Consider the following 13614-nt stretch of genomic DNA (forward strand, 5'->3'; position numbering starts at 1 on the left):
GCTGTCTGACCTCTGAATGCACCCCTAGCCCACACACTCATCCTATTCAGTGTCTGAATACAGACTTAGCCATCTTGGGATCCCTGAGCCCTGTGAACCGGGAGACTCTGGAGAAGTTGGGCTACAAGATTAAAACAACAGTCAAGATGTGAGCAGAGGTGTAAGCTGTTGGAGACACAACAGTCAATTTGAGAAGGCAGGGAAAGAATGGGAAAACTTGATGGATTGAAGAAAAAGAGGAATAATAATGACCAGAGTCCTAGAGACCGCAAGACATCATCTCTCATGCATGTCAGCAGTTGGACAGTGAAGAGTCTAGTGGCGCCGAGAGAAACGTAAAAGATGCAGTTGGGCTTTGTATTCATAGACCCTCAAGTGTGGATTCAACAAGTTGCAGACAGGTCCCTGATAGAAATGCTTTGGCATTTGCAGATAGCCTCTATCTGCAAATAATTTAATTTATGATGTGTTTGTGAGAGGGTGAGTGTGTGTGTGTGTGTGTGTGTGTGTCTTGATGTGGGGTGTGTGTGTTTTGTGTGTGTATGTGTGTGTGTTTGTGTGTATGTGTGTGAGTGTGTGTGTGTGTTTGGTATGGGGTGTGTTTTGTGTATGTATGTGTGTGTGTTTGTGTGTGTATGTGTATGAGTGTGTTTGGTGTGTGTGTTTTGTGTATGTGTGTGTGCATGCATGCACACAAGTACATGCTAGAGTACACATGTGGAGGTCTCAGAACATGTGGGAGTCAGTTCTCTCCTTTTACCATTGGGGCCTGGGAATCTAACTCAGGTTGACAGGTGGCCCTGGAGGCAGGCCGAGTCTCCTGAGGCCTCAGAGTAGTGGTTCTCAACCTTCCTAATGCTGCCACCCTTTAATACAGTTCTTCATGTTGTGGTGACCCCAACCATACAATTGCTTATGTTATTACTTCATAACTGTCATTTTGTCACTTTACAAATGTAAATATCTGAGTTTCCTGATGGTCTTAGGGGACCCCTGTGAAGGGGTCTTTGATCCCCCCAAAGGGGTTGAGGCACACAAGTTGAGAACCACTGCGTGAGGCCCACTCCCACTCCCACTCATTAAACCTTAAATGAGAAGTAAGTGTAAGACCTTTCCACCCCTACAGGCACAGTGTACAGAGTCAGGACTGTGCAGAGCAGGCCTCTAAGACTCAGGAAATGTCATGGGCTCCTCCTGCACACCCCTCCCCTGAACCTTGGTGATAGCTACTCACCTCCCCTTGGGGAGCCCCTTCTTCATGGACTCCAGGACTGTGACTTTTATACCCATACGTCTTACACTGCACTGCCAGGGTCAGGTCAGATTCTCCTGCCCAAGAGTCTGAGAACACAGGGTACCATTTTCAGGGAAGCCCTGGCCTTGTCTCCCATGAGGCAGCTTCTCTCATTTCTATTATTAGTTGATCATCTGTTAGGCTGAATGGCTCTTTAACACTGGCCGGCATGACGGGAAAACTTCAGGATAAACAAATATGAAATAAGCAATTGATCTCCACAGAGTCCTCAGCCCAGTCCTCCATGTTCACCTTCCAAGGGCTGGATTCCCACCCATGGCAGCCCGAGGGTAGGAGCACGTTTGTGGAGTGAGCTTCTTGCTTTTGCTGTAGGACGCATGCTGCCAGCTCCTGGCTGGGCAAAGCAATGGAGAGAGCAGCCAACACCGACTTCTGGAGGAGTCGTAGTTAAAGAACAAACAAGCAACAAACAAATGGACCAGGGACTGGAGAAGGCAGCCTCCTGAGTTCCCTATCCCTAATTGTTCATTAAAGTGTTCAGCGCCCCAGGCCCGTTCTTGCTACAGAGAACACAAATACAGCATAGAAGTTTTGGAGAGTAAACAAGCTGGCTGTGAGTATTTGCTGCAGTGTGGGAATCCCTGCTAGCAAGGTGTGGTTGGCTGGGTAAGACTTGAGGGTGTCTGGGGACAGTGGGCTGGATCCAACTCTCACCGAACTGCAGCCTGCTGTAAACAGCAGGGTCCACCCTTGGGCATGACTCCAAAGTGCCAGGAAACTGCTCCCCACACCGGTTCTTCCCGCCAGAGTTAAAAAGAGCTTCAAAAGGTAGAAAAGGGAGATGCACTCAGGAATGAAGACATAGGGATGCTGAAGGCTTTCTCCGGCAGGCATTGGGATAATTGGAAAGGAGGCTGTACTGGTTTGTTTCTGTCAATGGGACACAAGCTAGAGTCTCACCGGAGAGGAACCCTTCTCCGAGAGAATGCCTCCATCACTTGACCTGTGTGGAAATGATTTTAGGGCATTTTCTTGCTTGGTGATTGATCGGGGAGGACCGAGCCCACTATGAATGGTGCCACAGCCATGGTCCTAGGTGGCATACACAAGCATGCTAAGCAAGTCATGGAGATCAAGCCAGTGAGTGGAGCTCCTTCCTGGCCCCTGCTTCAGTTCCTGTCCTGAGTTCCTGCCCTGAGTTCCTGCTTTGCCCTCTCTTTGTGATGGATGAAAACTGTATGTTGAAGCAACCCTTTTATCCCCAAGTTGCTTCTTCAAAGGTGTTTACAGCAGCAATAGAAAGTAACACATAGGATGGAGGTCTTGGTCTCAGCTCAAAAGTCATGTGACTGGCTGAGCAAAAGGGGAGAGAGACCTGTCCTCACTTACCCATGCTTTGGGGCCACCTCAGCACACAGTCCTCTTAGGATCCCCTGTCTGAGGCCAACATATCCTCTGCACTCCCTTGGAGACTGGTGACAGGTCCCAGGTAGACACTGAGGGAAAGTTGAGAGTGCCCACCAGGGACTTCTCCCTGGCCCAGATAGTGCTTCTCTAGGAATATGGTTTAGGGGGTCAGTAGGCAGGAAGCCAGGATACAAGCCCCTGAAGCTAGTGTTGAAACAGGCCTGGAGGTCCAAAGCATGTGTGGTTCTGGGGGTGTGAAAACCCCCAGTAAGCAAGGGTGTTAGAGAAGATTGGTGAGAAGGGACTGTGGCCACAGAGCCAAGAGACAGTTGATACAGGGACAGTTCGGAATAGAGCCAGGCCCCAGGTACACAGTACCCTTAAATTCTAGCTAAGGGTGTTGGAAAGAAGCCCACAGCTCCAAGCTATGCTCCATTCAAGGCCCTTGCTCAAGATGGCCATATGTTGGACGATTCTCATGGTTACCTGATGAGTAGTGATCAGAGATTCCTTTTCACCAAGGAATGAGCTAAGACTGGGAGAGGGGAAGAGCTTTTCAGGTGGCCACAGTGAACAGGACTTCTCAGGACAGACTCCCATCTCTGTAAGTGGAAACCCATTCCCGTTTTGCCAGCTGCCATCATGACCCATCACCGCTGCTCAGAAAGCCACCTTTCAAACATGCTACAATGTTCCCGGTCTGTGGAGTTCACCTTGTCTTCTGTACCAGTTTGGACTTTGGATGTGCAGTTGGTAAGTTCTGAGTTCTTAATTCTACACACAGGGTGTGGTGTCTACAACACAAGCTTCAAACTTCTAAGCACGTGTAGACCCTGTCCTGGGGAGTTATAAATCAGTCAGCTACAAAAGAACCAGCTTGCTGGTTATGGCCCAAAAGCCACAGACAGGGACAGCTTCTCCTCTCTTCTGTAAGTGCCCAACTTGCAGAAGATTCCAAGGCTAAGGTTCAGCTCCACTGCCCTCCTTCATGGGTGGGCATCTTCTATAGCAAAGCCAGGAGCCCTGACCAGATCCTCAGGGACTTTTAGAACTCAGAACCTCAGAGACATCTTGGGGTCCAAGATGACACCCCCTCCCATGACATCACAGCTCCTGGGACCTCACAATACCCTCAGGCTCCCTCTCTTGAACAGCACTTTCTTCTCCACACATCCAACCTTGGTGTTTCTACACTCCCCCTTTCCTTCTAATTCATTCTTTATTCAGAGAGATGTGACGTGACCCTGGGGACAAGGGTCTCCGACTCGGGAACCTGACACTCCAATCCTGATATCTCCCCCAACAGTATCCAAGGCTGTGACGTTGAGCACCAGGTCTGACCCTGAGGTGTCTTCAGTTCCCCTCTGTAACACTCCTGGAAGACCTTCTGAAGCCTGAATCCTACGGTTTAGTCAGGTCGAGAGGTCCAGAGGCGAGGGGGCTTGGCCTGGGGGTCCAGTGAGTTAACTCTCCATTGTTTTTCATTCTAGACACTCAGTAGATGAGCACCCCAGGGCAAACATATTATTTAGAAGTGGAAGGTTTGAGTGGAGAAATAACTGGCTGTCATTCATGTCTTCCACTACAGTGCGACCTCTTTAAACTACGCTCCTGTGCCATAGTGACAACACAATCTTCAAAGTCTGGTGGGAGGGAAGTAGGTTTGGAAGGTTCTGGTTGCCAAGTCCAGATATCACCATGGGGAGACGTGGGTTTCAGGTAGGAAAAAAATGGTGTGAAAATGTGATTTTTAGATACTGACAAATGAGAATTATTATTGTGTGTGTGCGCTTATGACGTGGGGGATGCGCTTGCCACAGCACGTATGTGGAATCCAGAAGACAGTTTGTGGAGTTGGTTATTCCTTCCACTTTTGTCCACACATATTTGCTGTTGTTGTTGTTGTTGTAGTTCAAGGGGATCAAACTCAGGACCTTAGGCTTGAGTGGCAAGTGCTTTCCCCGCGGCACCGGCGCCATCTCACCAGCCTTAAGAAATAAATAAAAATGACCTAGAACCAACCCGAGGGACACAAGGGTGAGACCCCGCTAGTTTTCAGGTCATTTACTTGCACATTGTGGCGCCGGTGAGTTTCAGTGTCTAGACATCTGTTGAGCTTTGACCTCTGAACCTTGATCTTGGCATTAATTTTCCCAAGTCAAGTTGCAACAGATGCTATAGCCGGGGAAATGGGGTTCTAAAGCCACACTGGTTCTATCTCTTGTTCTGGAGGCTGAAAGTCCACACTCAGCCTCCTGGAACGGAAGCCATTCAGCAGGTTAATTCTTTTGGAGGCTCTACAGAGGAGGGTCTGTTTCCTCACTGTGTTTGCCACTCCCAAAGTGCATCACCATGTCCTTCTCATCAGGACTCTGACCAGTCCAGGCTAATCTGTCCCACTCCAGACCCTTCAGTGGAGGAGACATTATTTGGTCTTCTAAACAGTGGGTCTCCGGAGCTGATGGGTCACGAGAACAATATAGCTGGAGAGGGAATAACCAGGGGCACTAGGCATATGCTACGTGATGACACTGATCTCTGTGGCCATCATTCCCTACACACAAGAACAAAGTCATGTTCATGGGAGTTAGCTTCAAAGGCTGGGCAAGATTTGAACCCATGAGTACCGTGTATCTTGTGCATTGCTTACTTGGAGGGAGGCAAGTGACACTTTGTAGATCAATCACCATCTCTGCTTGCCAGTCAATCAACTAGGCCCAGAGATGCTCTTTCTCCCAGGCAAAATGATCTTTAGGGGTATATGTTGTCCACCTTACCTGTCAACAGTTGCTGGAGCCCCTGGAGTAGAAAGGGTCTTGTTTAAGATAGTTGCTATTCCCCAGACTTCCACCAGATGGCAGCCTTGAAACGTGGGGAGGTGGCCCATCTGGCAGCTGTTTCAAGTATCTTTAAGTGGGGGAGGTGACTTCAAATCTCAGAGGCCTGTGCCTCCTTCCTTGCGAAGGGTCACCTCGTGAAAAGACTGTCTGGTTCTGGTTCCTTGTCTGGCCAGGAAGCAGCCGCTTTCTGAAGCGCGAGGCACTTTGCCAGGGGCGTTTCTGCCGTCTCAGCAGTGGATTCCCTACCACACTACTGAAACGCCCCAGGCCCACACCAAAGCCAGACAAACTCCAACCCTTGCACACCCAGCACACTATAGCTATCCTTATTCCTCCCCTCCAGTCACGCTTCCAGAAAGGAAGGGAATGCTGGCCTCTGACGACTTCCGGCCCCTCCCCCATGCCTCCAAGCCTCCTGAACACACAATCCTTAAGGTATTCTGTTTCCTAACTGATACTCTCTGCAGTGTGGCACAAGCCACCTTCCTGGGAAGGGTAGGGCCTTCTGAAGCATCACAGAGCCTCGGTTGTCATCCCTGTTCTTGTGTGCTCCCCTACCCAACTTCCTCTCATTCTTCCAACTGCAGCCAGGCTGTCCTCTCCCCATTCCCCCCTCCCCCATACTGGTTACCCATTCTCCATATCCTCTGCTAACACGCAGGTGACACAGGCAAAGGACCTCTCAGGCCCACTTCTGCACCAGATCCACCACCATCCATCCCACAGGTCTCTGCGGTCCTCTAGAGACAAGACCCCCCCTTCAGACCAGCATCTCCACATGACTACAAACAGGGTCCAAACCTCCCAAAGCTTGTGAAGGTGCTGGGAGAGGGGTGAAGCCCACAGCAGGGATGGGCAACTGTCTGCATGAACAGGAGAATGAGAGGATTCTTACAACCATGTAAGCTTCACATGGTGGCCTTAGAGGGGTGACTCATTCAATACAAATGGACCTGGGTGGCTGTTAAAAGGGACACTTAAGCCACCCCCTACCAGAGAGGGCAGGGGACGCTCTAGGTCCCTACAGTAGTGACTTTCGAGCTGGTACTTTCTCTGCCGTTCTCCCACCCCCAAGTCTGTCTGAGTGTTCTCCGGGAGCCTCAAAGCTGGTGTGTCTCCTTCAGGCTTCCAGCAGTCTCTAGATGAACCGTTACTGTCCCCAGAAAACTGGGCCAGGCAGCCAATGTGGGAGTAGGAATAGAGCCAGGGAGTCTGGCCCTGCAGCTAGCAAGGAGAGCACGCTTTACCAGGCTCCACATTGTACTGGGTACTCTTAGATCTAAAACGCAGGTGGGGCTTATCTTCCGGGAAAATTCTTCATAAATCAGCATGCGTGTGCGCACACACACACAGGGAGTCGGACTGTCAGTGGCCAGCTGCACACGGCTAGAGTGGTGTTCCCAAGACAGCATATGCTGGGAACTTCTGAGGACTCTCCCAGGACACCCTTTCCTTCCGGACATCCCTCCTTTTTTGCATTATATCCAAAACCCCAAATTAGAGAGGAACCCTAGTGTCATTGCCCAAGTCAGACAAGAAATGGTTCATTGAAGGAGCACCACGGGCTGTCCTGTAGTTGGTATGAGGACAGTTACCCAGGAGAACAGCAAGTAAGGGGACTTTAAAAGACCCTGGCTGTAGGCAGGCAGCTCCATGTTCATTTGGCACCCTGTGCGGATGCCTTCTGGGTCAGTGGGCCTGGAGTTTGATGATGATGGAGACAGACAGACGTTACAGCTGAGGAAACTGCTCTGGGCAAGCAGGGACTATGGAAGCTTCTATGCCAGTCTGAGAACAGTGTGGGCGTCCATCTGAGTGGGAGCTGGTGCATCCAGATGGTTTCCATTTTTCTGGGTAACCTTGGAAAACGTGAATCAGAAGGTGGCCATGCTGCCCACAGCTGCAGTGTCGGGGGCGGGGGAGACTGCCTGTGAGTCACAAGCTAGGCTCCCCAGAGCTGTTTTGCACATGTCCGTCTAGGGGACAATTCTTGACTGGCAGTTCAATTTCTTCAGTCCCCTGTTCTCTTATGACTTGGGTAAGTGATATGTATGTTCTCAGTGAAATGACAAGCTTGTTGCCCGACCCCCACTCCACCTCTGGCATTGATGAGCCTAGCTTTGATGTCCTGGGCAAACCAGACTGATCCTTTCAGACCACAGTGCAGCCCTAGAAGAAAGCAAAAGTGAGGACCTTCAATGTTGAAGTCCGTTTCATACTCTTTTAAAAAGACTCCATGGTCTTGAACCCTGCCCACTGCACACCATATCCTAAGCTCACTGAGTCCAGACTTAAAGAGACCCTGGCTTTCATATTCCTTCCATCTTCCTACAGTGATGGCCACAGCGACGTGGGTACAGCGCCTCAGAATGCAACAGAAGGGCTGAGTACCCATCAGTATGGGGCAGTGCAGCTCAAGGTCCTTCCAGCCTAAAACAGGTTTCTCACAACTACTGGGGACTCTGTGCTCTTCTGAGAGAGGAGACATTGTTACTGCCTCCTGGGCCACTGTGATGCCTGCTTTTGGCACAGTCCCACACTGTCATCATCACCGATCCTGCTAAAGTCCTAAGTGGTGAGCAGTCAGTCTCCTTGGTCACTCCACAATTAAGGAAACAGGCTCAGGAAAGATAAGGGGTCTCTCTGCATGGGTCCTTAGTAAGCAACAGGATCAGGACCCTGGACCAGTGGCTTCAGTCACAAGACCTATCTAGTCCCTGCCACTCTCTTCCTCCTCCAGCCCTTCTTGGCTAACTCCTCCTGGTAGCAAGACTGACTCCCTATGTACCATGCATACACTGACCTGTTCCTATTGTTTCTCGCTGAGCTTCCTAGGACAATGTTGTCCCAGCACCTCTGGGTTCTGGCTGGTTTCAAACACACGGGAAGGCGGTTTGTCCTTATTGCAGAGAGAAATGGCTTGCACTGTGGCGGGCCAGACAGACTCCTTCCATCCATTTAGAGAGGCATCTGTCAAACATGGTCATTATTGAAATGAAACCAACTACATTTATAATTAAATGAGTAGTCAATAAAGACCATAATTCCTCTGAGCTTAGCACTCTTCCATTATTTCGTGATCAATTACTCAGGTGTTAAATCCTGTGTGGAATGCTACCCTTTGAGCATGAGGGAAATCACAGTCTCAAACAAAATGCCTACGAATATTGGAAAGAGGCCATCAGTAAGATCAGGCCTGTTGACACGCTCTCCTAGAAGGAGAGCTTGGGGTAGTCGTCGTCAAAGCCTTTGCAAGGTCAGACTTCTTGATGCTCCTTGTAGAAGGAAGGCTAGGGAGGTCCTTAAGCTCTTACCTTAGACTCCAGCCAATCTCTCCCTCCTGCAGCTGCCTCCTGGTTATATGTAATTGTGCCTTAGCAAAGCATGGTCTTGGGAGAAGCTAGGATAAAAAGGGATGGAAGGCTGGCTGGAAGGGGAAGACGGGACATCTCCAACTAGGTAGCTCTGGGAAGTTTACATCCATGCTGGGGTAGCATTTGTCACTCATGTGGTTATTTGGAAGTCTCATCAGCTGTAAATGACCCTCATCCTAGCCCCTTGTTTGTAAGCTCAATAAACTCATCGGCCCACGGAGTTAGACTCGTGTGGAGTTCATCCCACTGGTGCCCTACCCGAGGCGAGTAGATGTGCAACCGTGTTCCTTCAGAAACCCACATAGTAAATCTAAATGGTGACTTTCTCGGTAACGGTGTGGTGCCTGGGTGTCCCTTCTGACTCTGCGTCAGTAGATCACATTCAGCCCCGGTAGAGGTTTCCGTGCCGTGGAAGTTGAAAGCATTCTGTAAGTCACCTGGTTTTGCCTTTGGCTTTCTGGTCGAGGGGCTATTGATGATGTCAGTGCTCCAGGTCAGAGCACACACTCAGCACCCTTCATAGTCTCAGAACGCTTCCAACTCCTGTTGTGCCAACAAACATGAACACAAAATCACCCCTAAGTCTAGAGACTCAAGACTTCTGGGAAGCCTGAAGACTGCTGAAATCAGTCATGCTCAGAGCACCCCTCCTGACAACCTTGGAAAGAACCCTGTGTTCTCAAACAACCCCTGAAGGAGACCCATCCATACTATGCAGTGCTCCCAGGGACTCACACTCCCTGGGGTGACTGGCGTGACCAGCCCTGCATGGAGCTCGGGAAGAAAAAGAAAGACCAGTCTACAGCTCGCCATTTGACCTCCTCCAGAGGTGACTTATGTATGAATACCTGAGACGTCCCCAGGTACCACTGGATGGTGGTGGTGAGACTCACCCTGTTCTTGGCAAACTTGGCAAATGTGGGGAAGGCAGGACCCATTTCAGTACAGGGAAAGAACAGCTGGGTCAGATCTCTAAGGGCTTGTTGAGCTGAGAACAGGAGGGGTGGTGGAGAGTTGTTTTCCAAAAATGGTCTAAAGAAATGTTAGATAATAGGACTAGAATTTTGGGGGGATGGCTTTCTTCTATATTTAACCATGCCCTGCTCTGTGTTCCCAGGTATTCAAGGGCCTGCTTAAGCAGACAACAGAAGCCTTGGAAAGCTTTGGGGTCCTGGAGGAAGGCGTTCATTGCATGCTCATGGTGGGGCCCAAGAACCATGCTGAAGGATGACGGGGGTCATAGCTGGGAGATGTACTAAGAAGTCCTCCCACCCTGGCTTCTACTGACATGGCCAGAGAACTTCTGAGACCCAGAGGTAGTCCAGATGGTGGGCAGACCCTTATAAATTTCCCCCAAACTACTTCTTAGGGGCGTGTGTCAAGGGTCCCTAAACTGTGGCTGGAAGGAGATAAGAGTCCAAGTTCCATTCCAGCCAGTGTGGTGGACGAGACACTGGGGTATTCTTCAGCAGGGACCAGAGAAACAGAGACAGGGCTGAGAGGCAGTGATGTCCCCAGCATCTGAACCTGGAGGAGCCTGTGGGCTGGGGATCCCCCAGGCTGCAGCAGAGGACCTGCGGTCACTTCCCCACACCTGCCAGGACACTTTTAGCTCACCTGTCCAAGTGTCGGTGACTGTGATTTTTTTTCTAAAACATATAAACCCATGTATCAGCTTTGACTTCAGTCAGTCCACCTCTTAGAGTTTGGATGGACAAATCCGTGTCTGAGGTGATCTTTTGTGGCGTTTTTTTACTCTCCTAAAAATGGAAAATAATCATGCCCATGATAATCACGGACAGTAAGAACACTGCTGTATTAGCCAGTGTGGACACTCAAAGGAGGTCTAAAAGGAGAATGGAGAAAATACAGCAACAAGATGTCACGGGGGAAGTGACATCCAGCCAAATGTCCCAAAGGTCTTACTTAAGAGCTAGCCTCAGATGGCTTTGGAGTTCTGGTTATCTCTGGTCCACCCTGAACATGTTCCTTCTATCAGACTATGCTGTAAACAACCAAAAACAGGATTAAGCCAAGTGACTTTGGATGAAGAGGGACAGTTGGGGAGAAAGGGACCTGGGCTCCCCAGGGAAGTTCTGTGGAGAACTCTCTTCAGAGGCCCCTTCCTTAAGGGGCTGCGTTGTGTCTCCATGGTAGAGTGTCAGCCTGGTCAACTCAAGGCCTCAGGATCCATCTCAAGCACAAACCAAATGGAGACGTCTTGACTGTTTTTCCCACACTGTTGGTGGCTCATGGCTGGGTTCTGTGGAAACTGGAGAAAGACATGCCACGTAACATGTGGTTTTTCAATCAGGAACTGTGCTACAGTTTAGTGAAAGAACTTGGAACAGACCGGTGCTGACTCTCCAGCCAGCATCACATGAGGAGCCCTCAGGAGGAATCTGGAAATAGGAAGCCTCACTCGGCTCAAACGCCGAACACAGCTGACCTCGCTCCCCTTTGGAACCCCTTCCTCCTGTCTGAGTGATGGGTGGTGTCTCCCTTCAAACCTTGGTCTGGAGGAGAGAAGAATACATTCAGAGGGATGAGAAGTGTGGCAGAGTGAGAACAGGAGAGAGAGAGAGAGAGAGAGAGAGAGAGAGAGAGAGAGAGAGACTACCATACTGAACAAGTTTTCTCATTCTGGGACAGGACAGCTTTGGAAAGGAGAGGTGGGCGGGATATCCCAAGAGGGTCTTACTGAGTAAATAGTACAAGGCTGAGATGTGGTCAGCAAGGCCCAAATGTTCTCTGACACGGACAGCTGCTGGAGGAAGCGTGGTCAGCTGAGGCACGATGACAGCCTTGGCTTACATATGCAGCTGGGAGATATTGTTTCAGAGGTTTCCTGTTCTCCAAAGTTTGGCTCCTCAGTGTAGCCCTTTTTGTCCAGGGTCCATGGTATCTAGAACATCATCATTATTGCTAGCATTTTGTCTAAGTCCCACCACAGTTACCTGACAACAGCCAGGTATGCCTGACTCACTGTAAAAAGGGCTGCTTGCCCCCTCCTCTCTCTCTCTCTCTTGCTCTTGCTCTTGCCTTCCCGCTCCTGCTCTCTCTCCATTCCCTTCCCCCCCCTCTACATGCTCATGGCTGGTCTCTACTTCTTTCCTCTTCCTCCTCCTCTTCCTCCTCTTCCTCTTCCTCCTCCTCTTCCTCCTCTTCCTCTTCCTCTTCCTCCTCCTCCCTCTTCTTCTTCTTCTTCTTCTTCTTCTTCTTCTTCTTCTTCTTCTTCTTCTTCTTCTTCTTCTTCCTCCTCCTCCTCCTCCTCCTCCTCCTCCTCCTCCTCCTCCTCTTCTCTCTCTCTCTCTCTCTCTCTCTCTCTCTCTCTCTCTCTCTCTCTCCTTCTACTACTCTCCTCCCCATGCCCCGAATAAACTCTATTCTATACTATACCATCATTGTAGTCTCCCTCAGGGAGAGGATGCTTCAGCATGGGCCCACCAAGGCACCCCCTACCCCACACCTCACCACACAGTCACTAAAACATATTCCCCCCTCTATTTATATTTTTGCAAATGCATCAATTATCGTCTAGAGAGAAGTCACTGGGACAGACTGGAATGAACCAGTAACATGCCTCCAACAGGGAGGGTATGTTTAAGAAATTAAGGAGAGATGGAGATATGGCTCAATTGGCAGGGTGATGTCCTGGAATTCACAAAGCTCTGGCTTTGATCCCTGATACAGCATACACCATGTGCTGTGCCATACACTCGTGGTCCCATCGCTTGTTCAAGCTCAGGCCCAAAGTGAGGACAAGACCCTCCTGATTCTGTGATGTCTGAGTGGAGCTGTGGCAGCAGGAAGCTTAGAGCTCAAGTATGAAGTACAAACAGGAAGCAGAGAAAGTTGACCTGGACACAGAGAATGGCTTTTGAAGCTTCAAAGTCCCCCTTCAGTGCCATACTCCCCCAATAGAAGGCCACATTTCCTAAACCTCTCGAACAGTCCCATCAACTAGGGCCCAAGTATTCAAATGTCCAAGACTCTAGGGGAACTTTCTCATCCGAACTATTACAGTGGACTGGTTAAGTCTTTCTGGAAATATTCCTGGAGACACATTCAGATGTGTTCCCATGGTGACTACAAGTCATGTCAGGCTTCCAGCTAATATCAACTATCACCGATGGTATGGCACTGAGTGAGGAAAGGACCAGAGAGTGTCTGGATGGATATGTGAATGGATGGAGAAGTAGACAGGGGACAGACAGACACAGACAGACAGACGGAATACCTAACCATGCTTACTGGTAACAGTGATTCATGAGTGGGACGTTTAGCGTAATTGTTAGTTTGTCACAATCTACAATCACCCGGAAAGGGAGTCTCAATGAGAGACCGTCCACACCAAGGCTGCCTGTGAGACATTGTCTTGGTTATTCTTGGCTATTGCCTTGATTATGTTGATTGGTGTGGGAAGACCTAGGTTTAGCCACCAGTCCCTAGCGGGATCTGGGACTCTGAGAGAAAGAGAGAGAGAGAGAGAGAGAGAGAGAGAGAGAGAGAGAGAGAGAGAGAGAGAGACAGAGACAGAGAGAGACAGAGACAGAGACAGAGACAGACAGAGACAGACAGAGAGAGACAGAGAGACAGAGGCAGAGAGACAGAGACACAGAGAGAGCACAGAGAGCAAGCAAGCAAGCATTAACTCATTCTCTGTGGTCAGGATGCTTCAGGACCTTGCTGCCTTGATCCCACAATGATGGGCTGCAACCCAAAACCGTGCATTAAA

At 49.8% G+C, this 13614-nt stretch overlaps 1 long non-coding RNA gene across 1 annotated transcript; it reads right to left on the bottom strand.

Annotated features, from left to right (window-relative positions):
- Window positions 1-3867: 3867 nt before the first annotated feature.
- Window positions 3868-13398, bottom strand: LOC134480410 (uncharacterized). Its single transcript, XR_010054867.1, has 2 exons — window positions 8306-13398; window positions 3868-7671 (listed from the first exon to the last, which is right to left on the bottom strand). It is a non-coding gene; the product is annotated as an uncharacterized LOC134480410 (long non-coding RNA).
- Between the last annotated feature and the right edge of the window lie 216 nt (window positions 13399-13614).

This window comes from Rattus norvegicus, chromosome 9 (genome assembly GCF_036323735.1).
Source record: "Rattus norvegicus strain BN/NHsdMcwi chromosome 9, GRCr8, whole genome shotgun sequence".
NCBI lineage: Eukaryota > Metazoa > Chordata > Mammalia > Rodentia > Muridae > Rattus > Rattus norvegicus.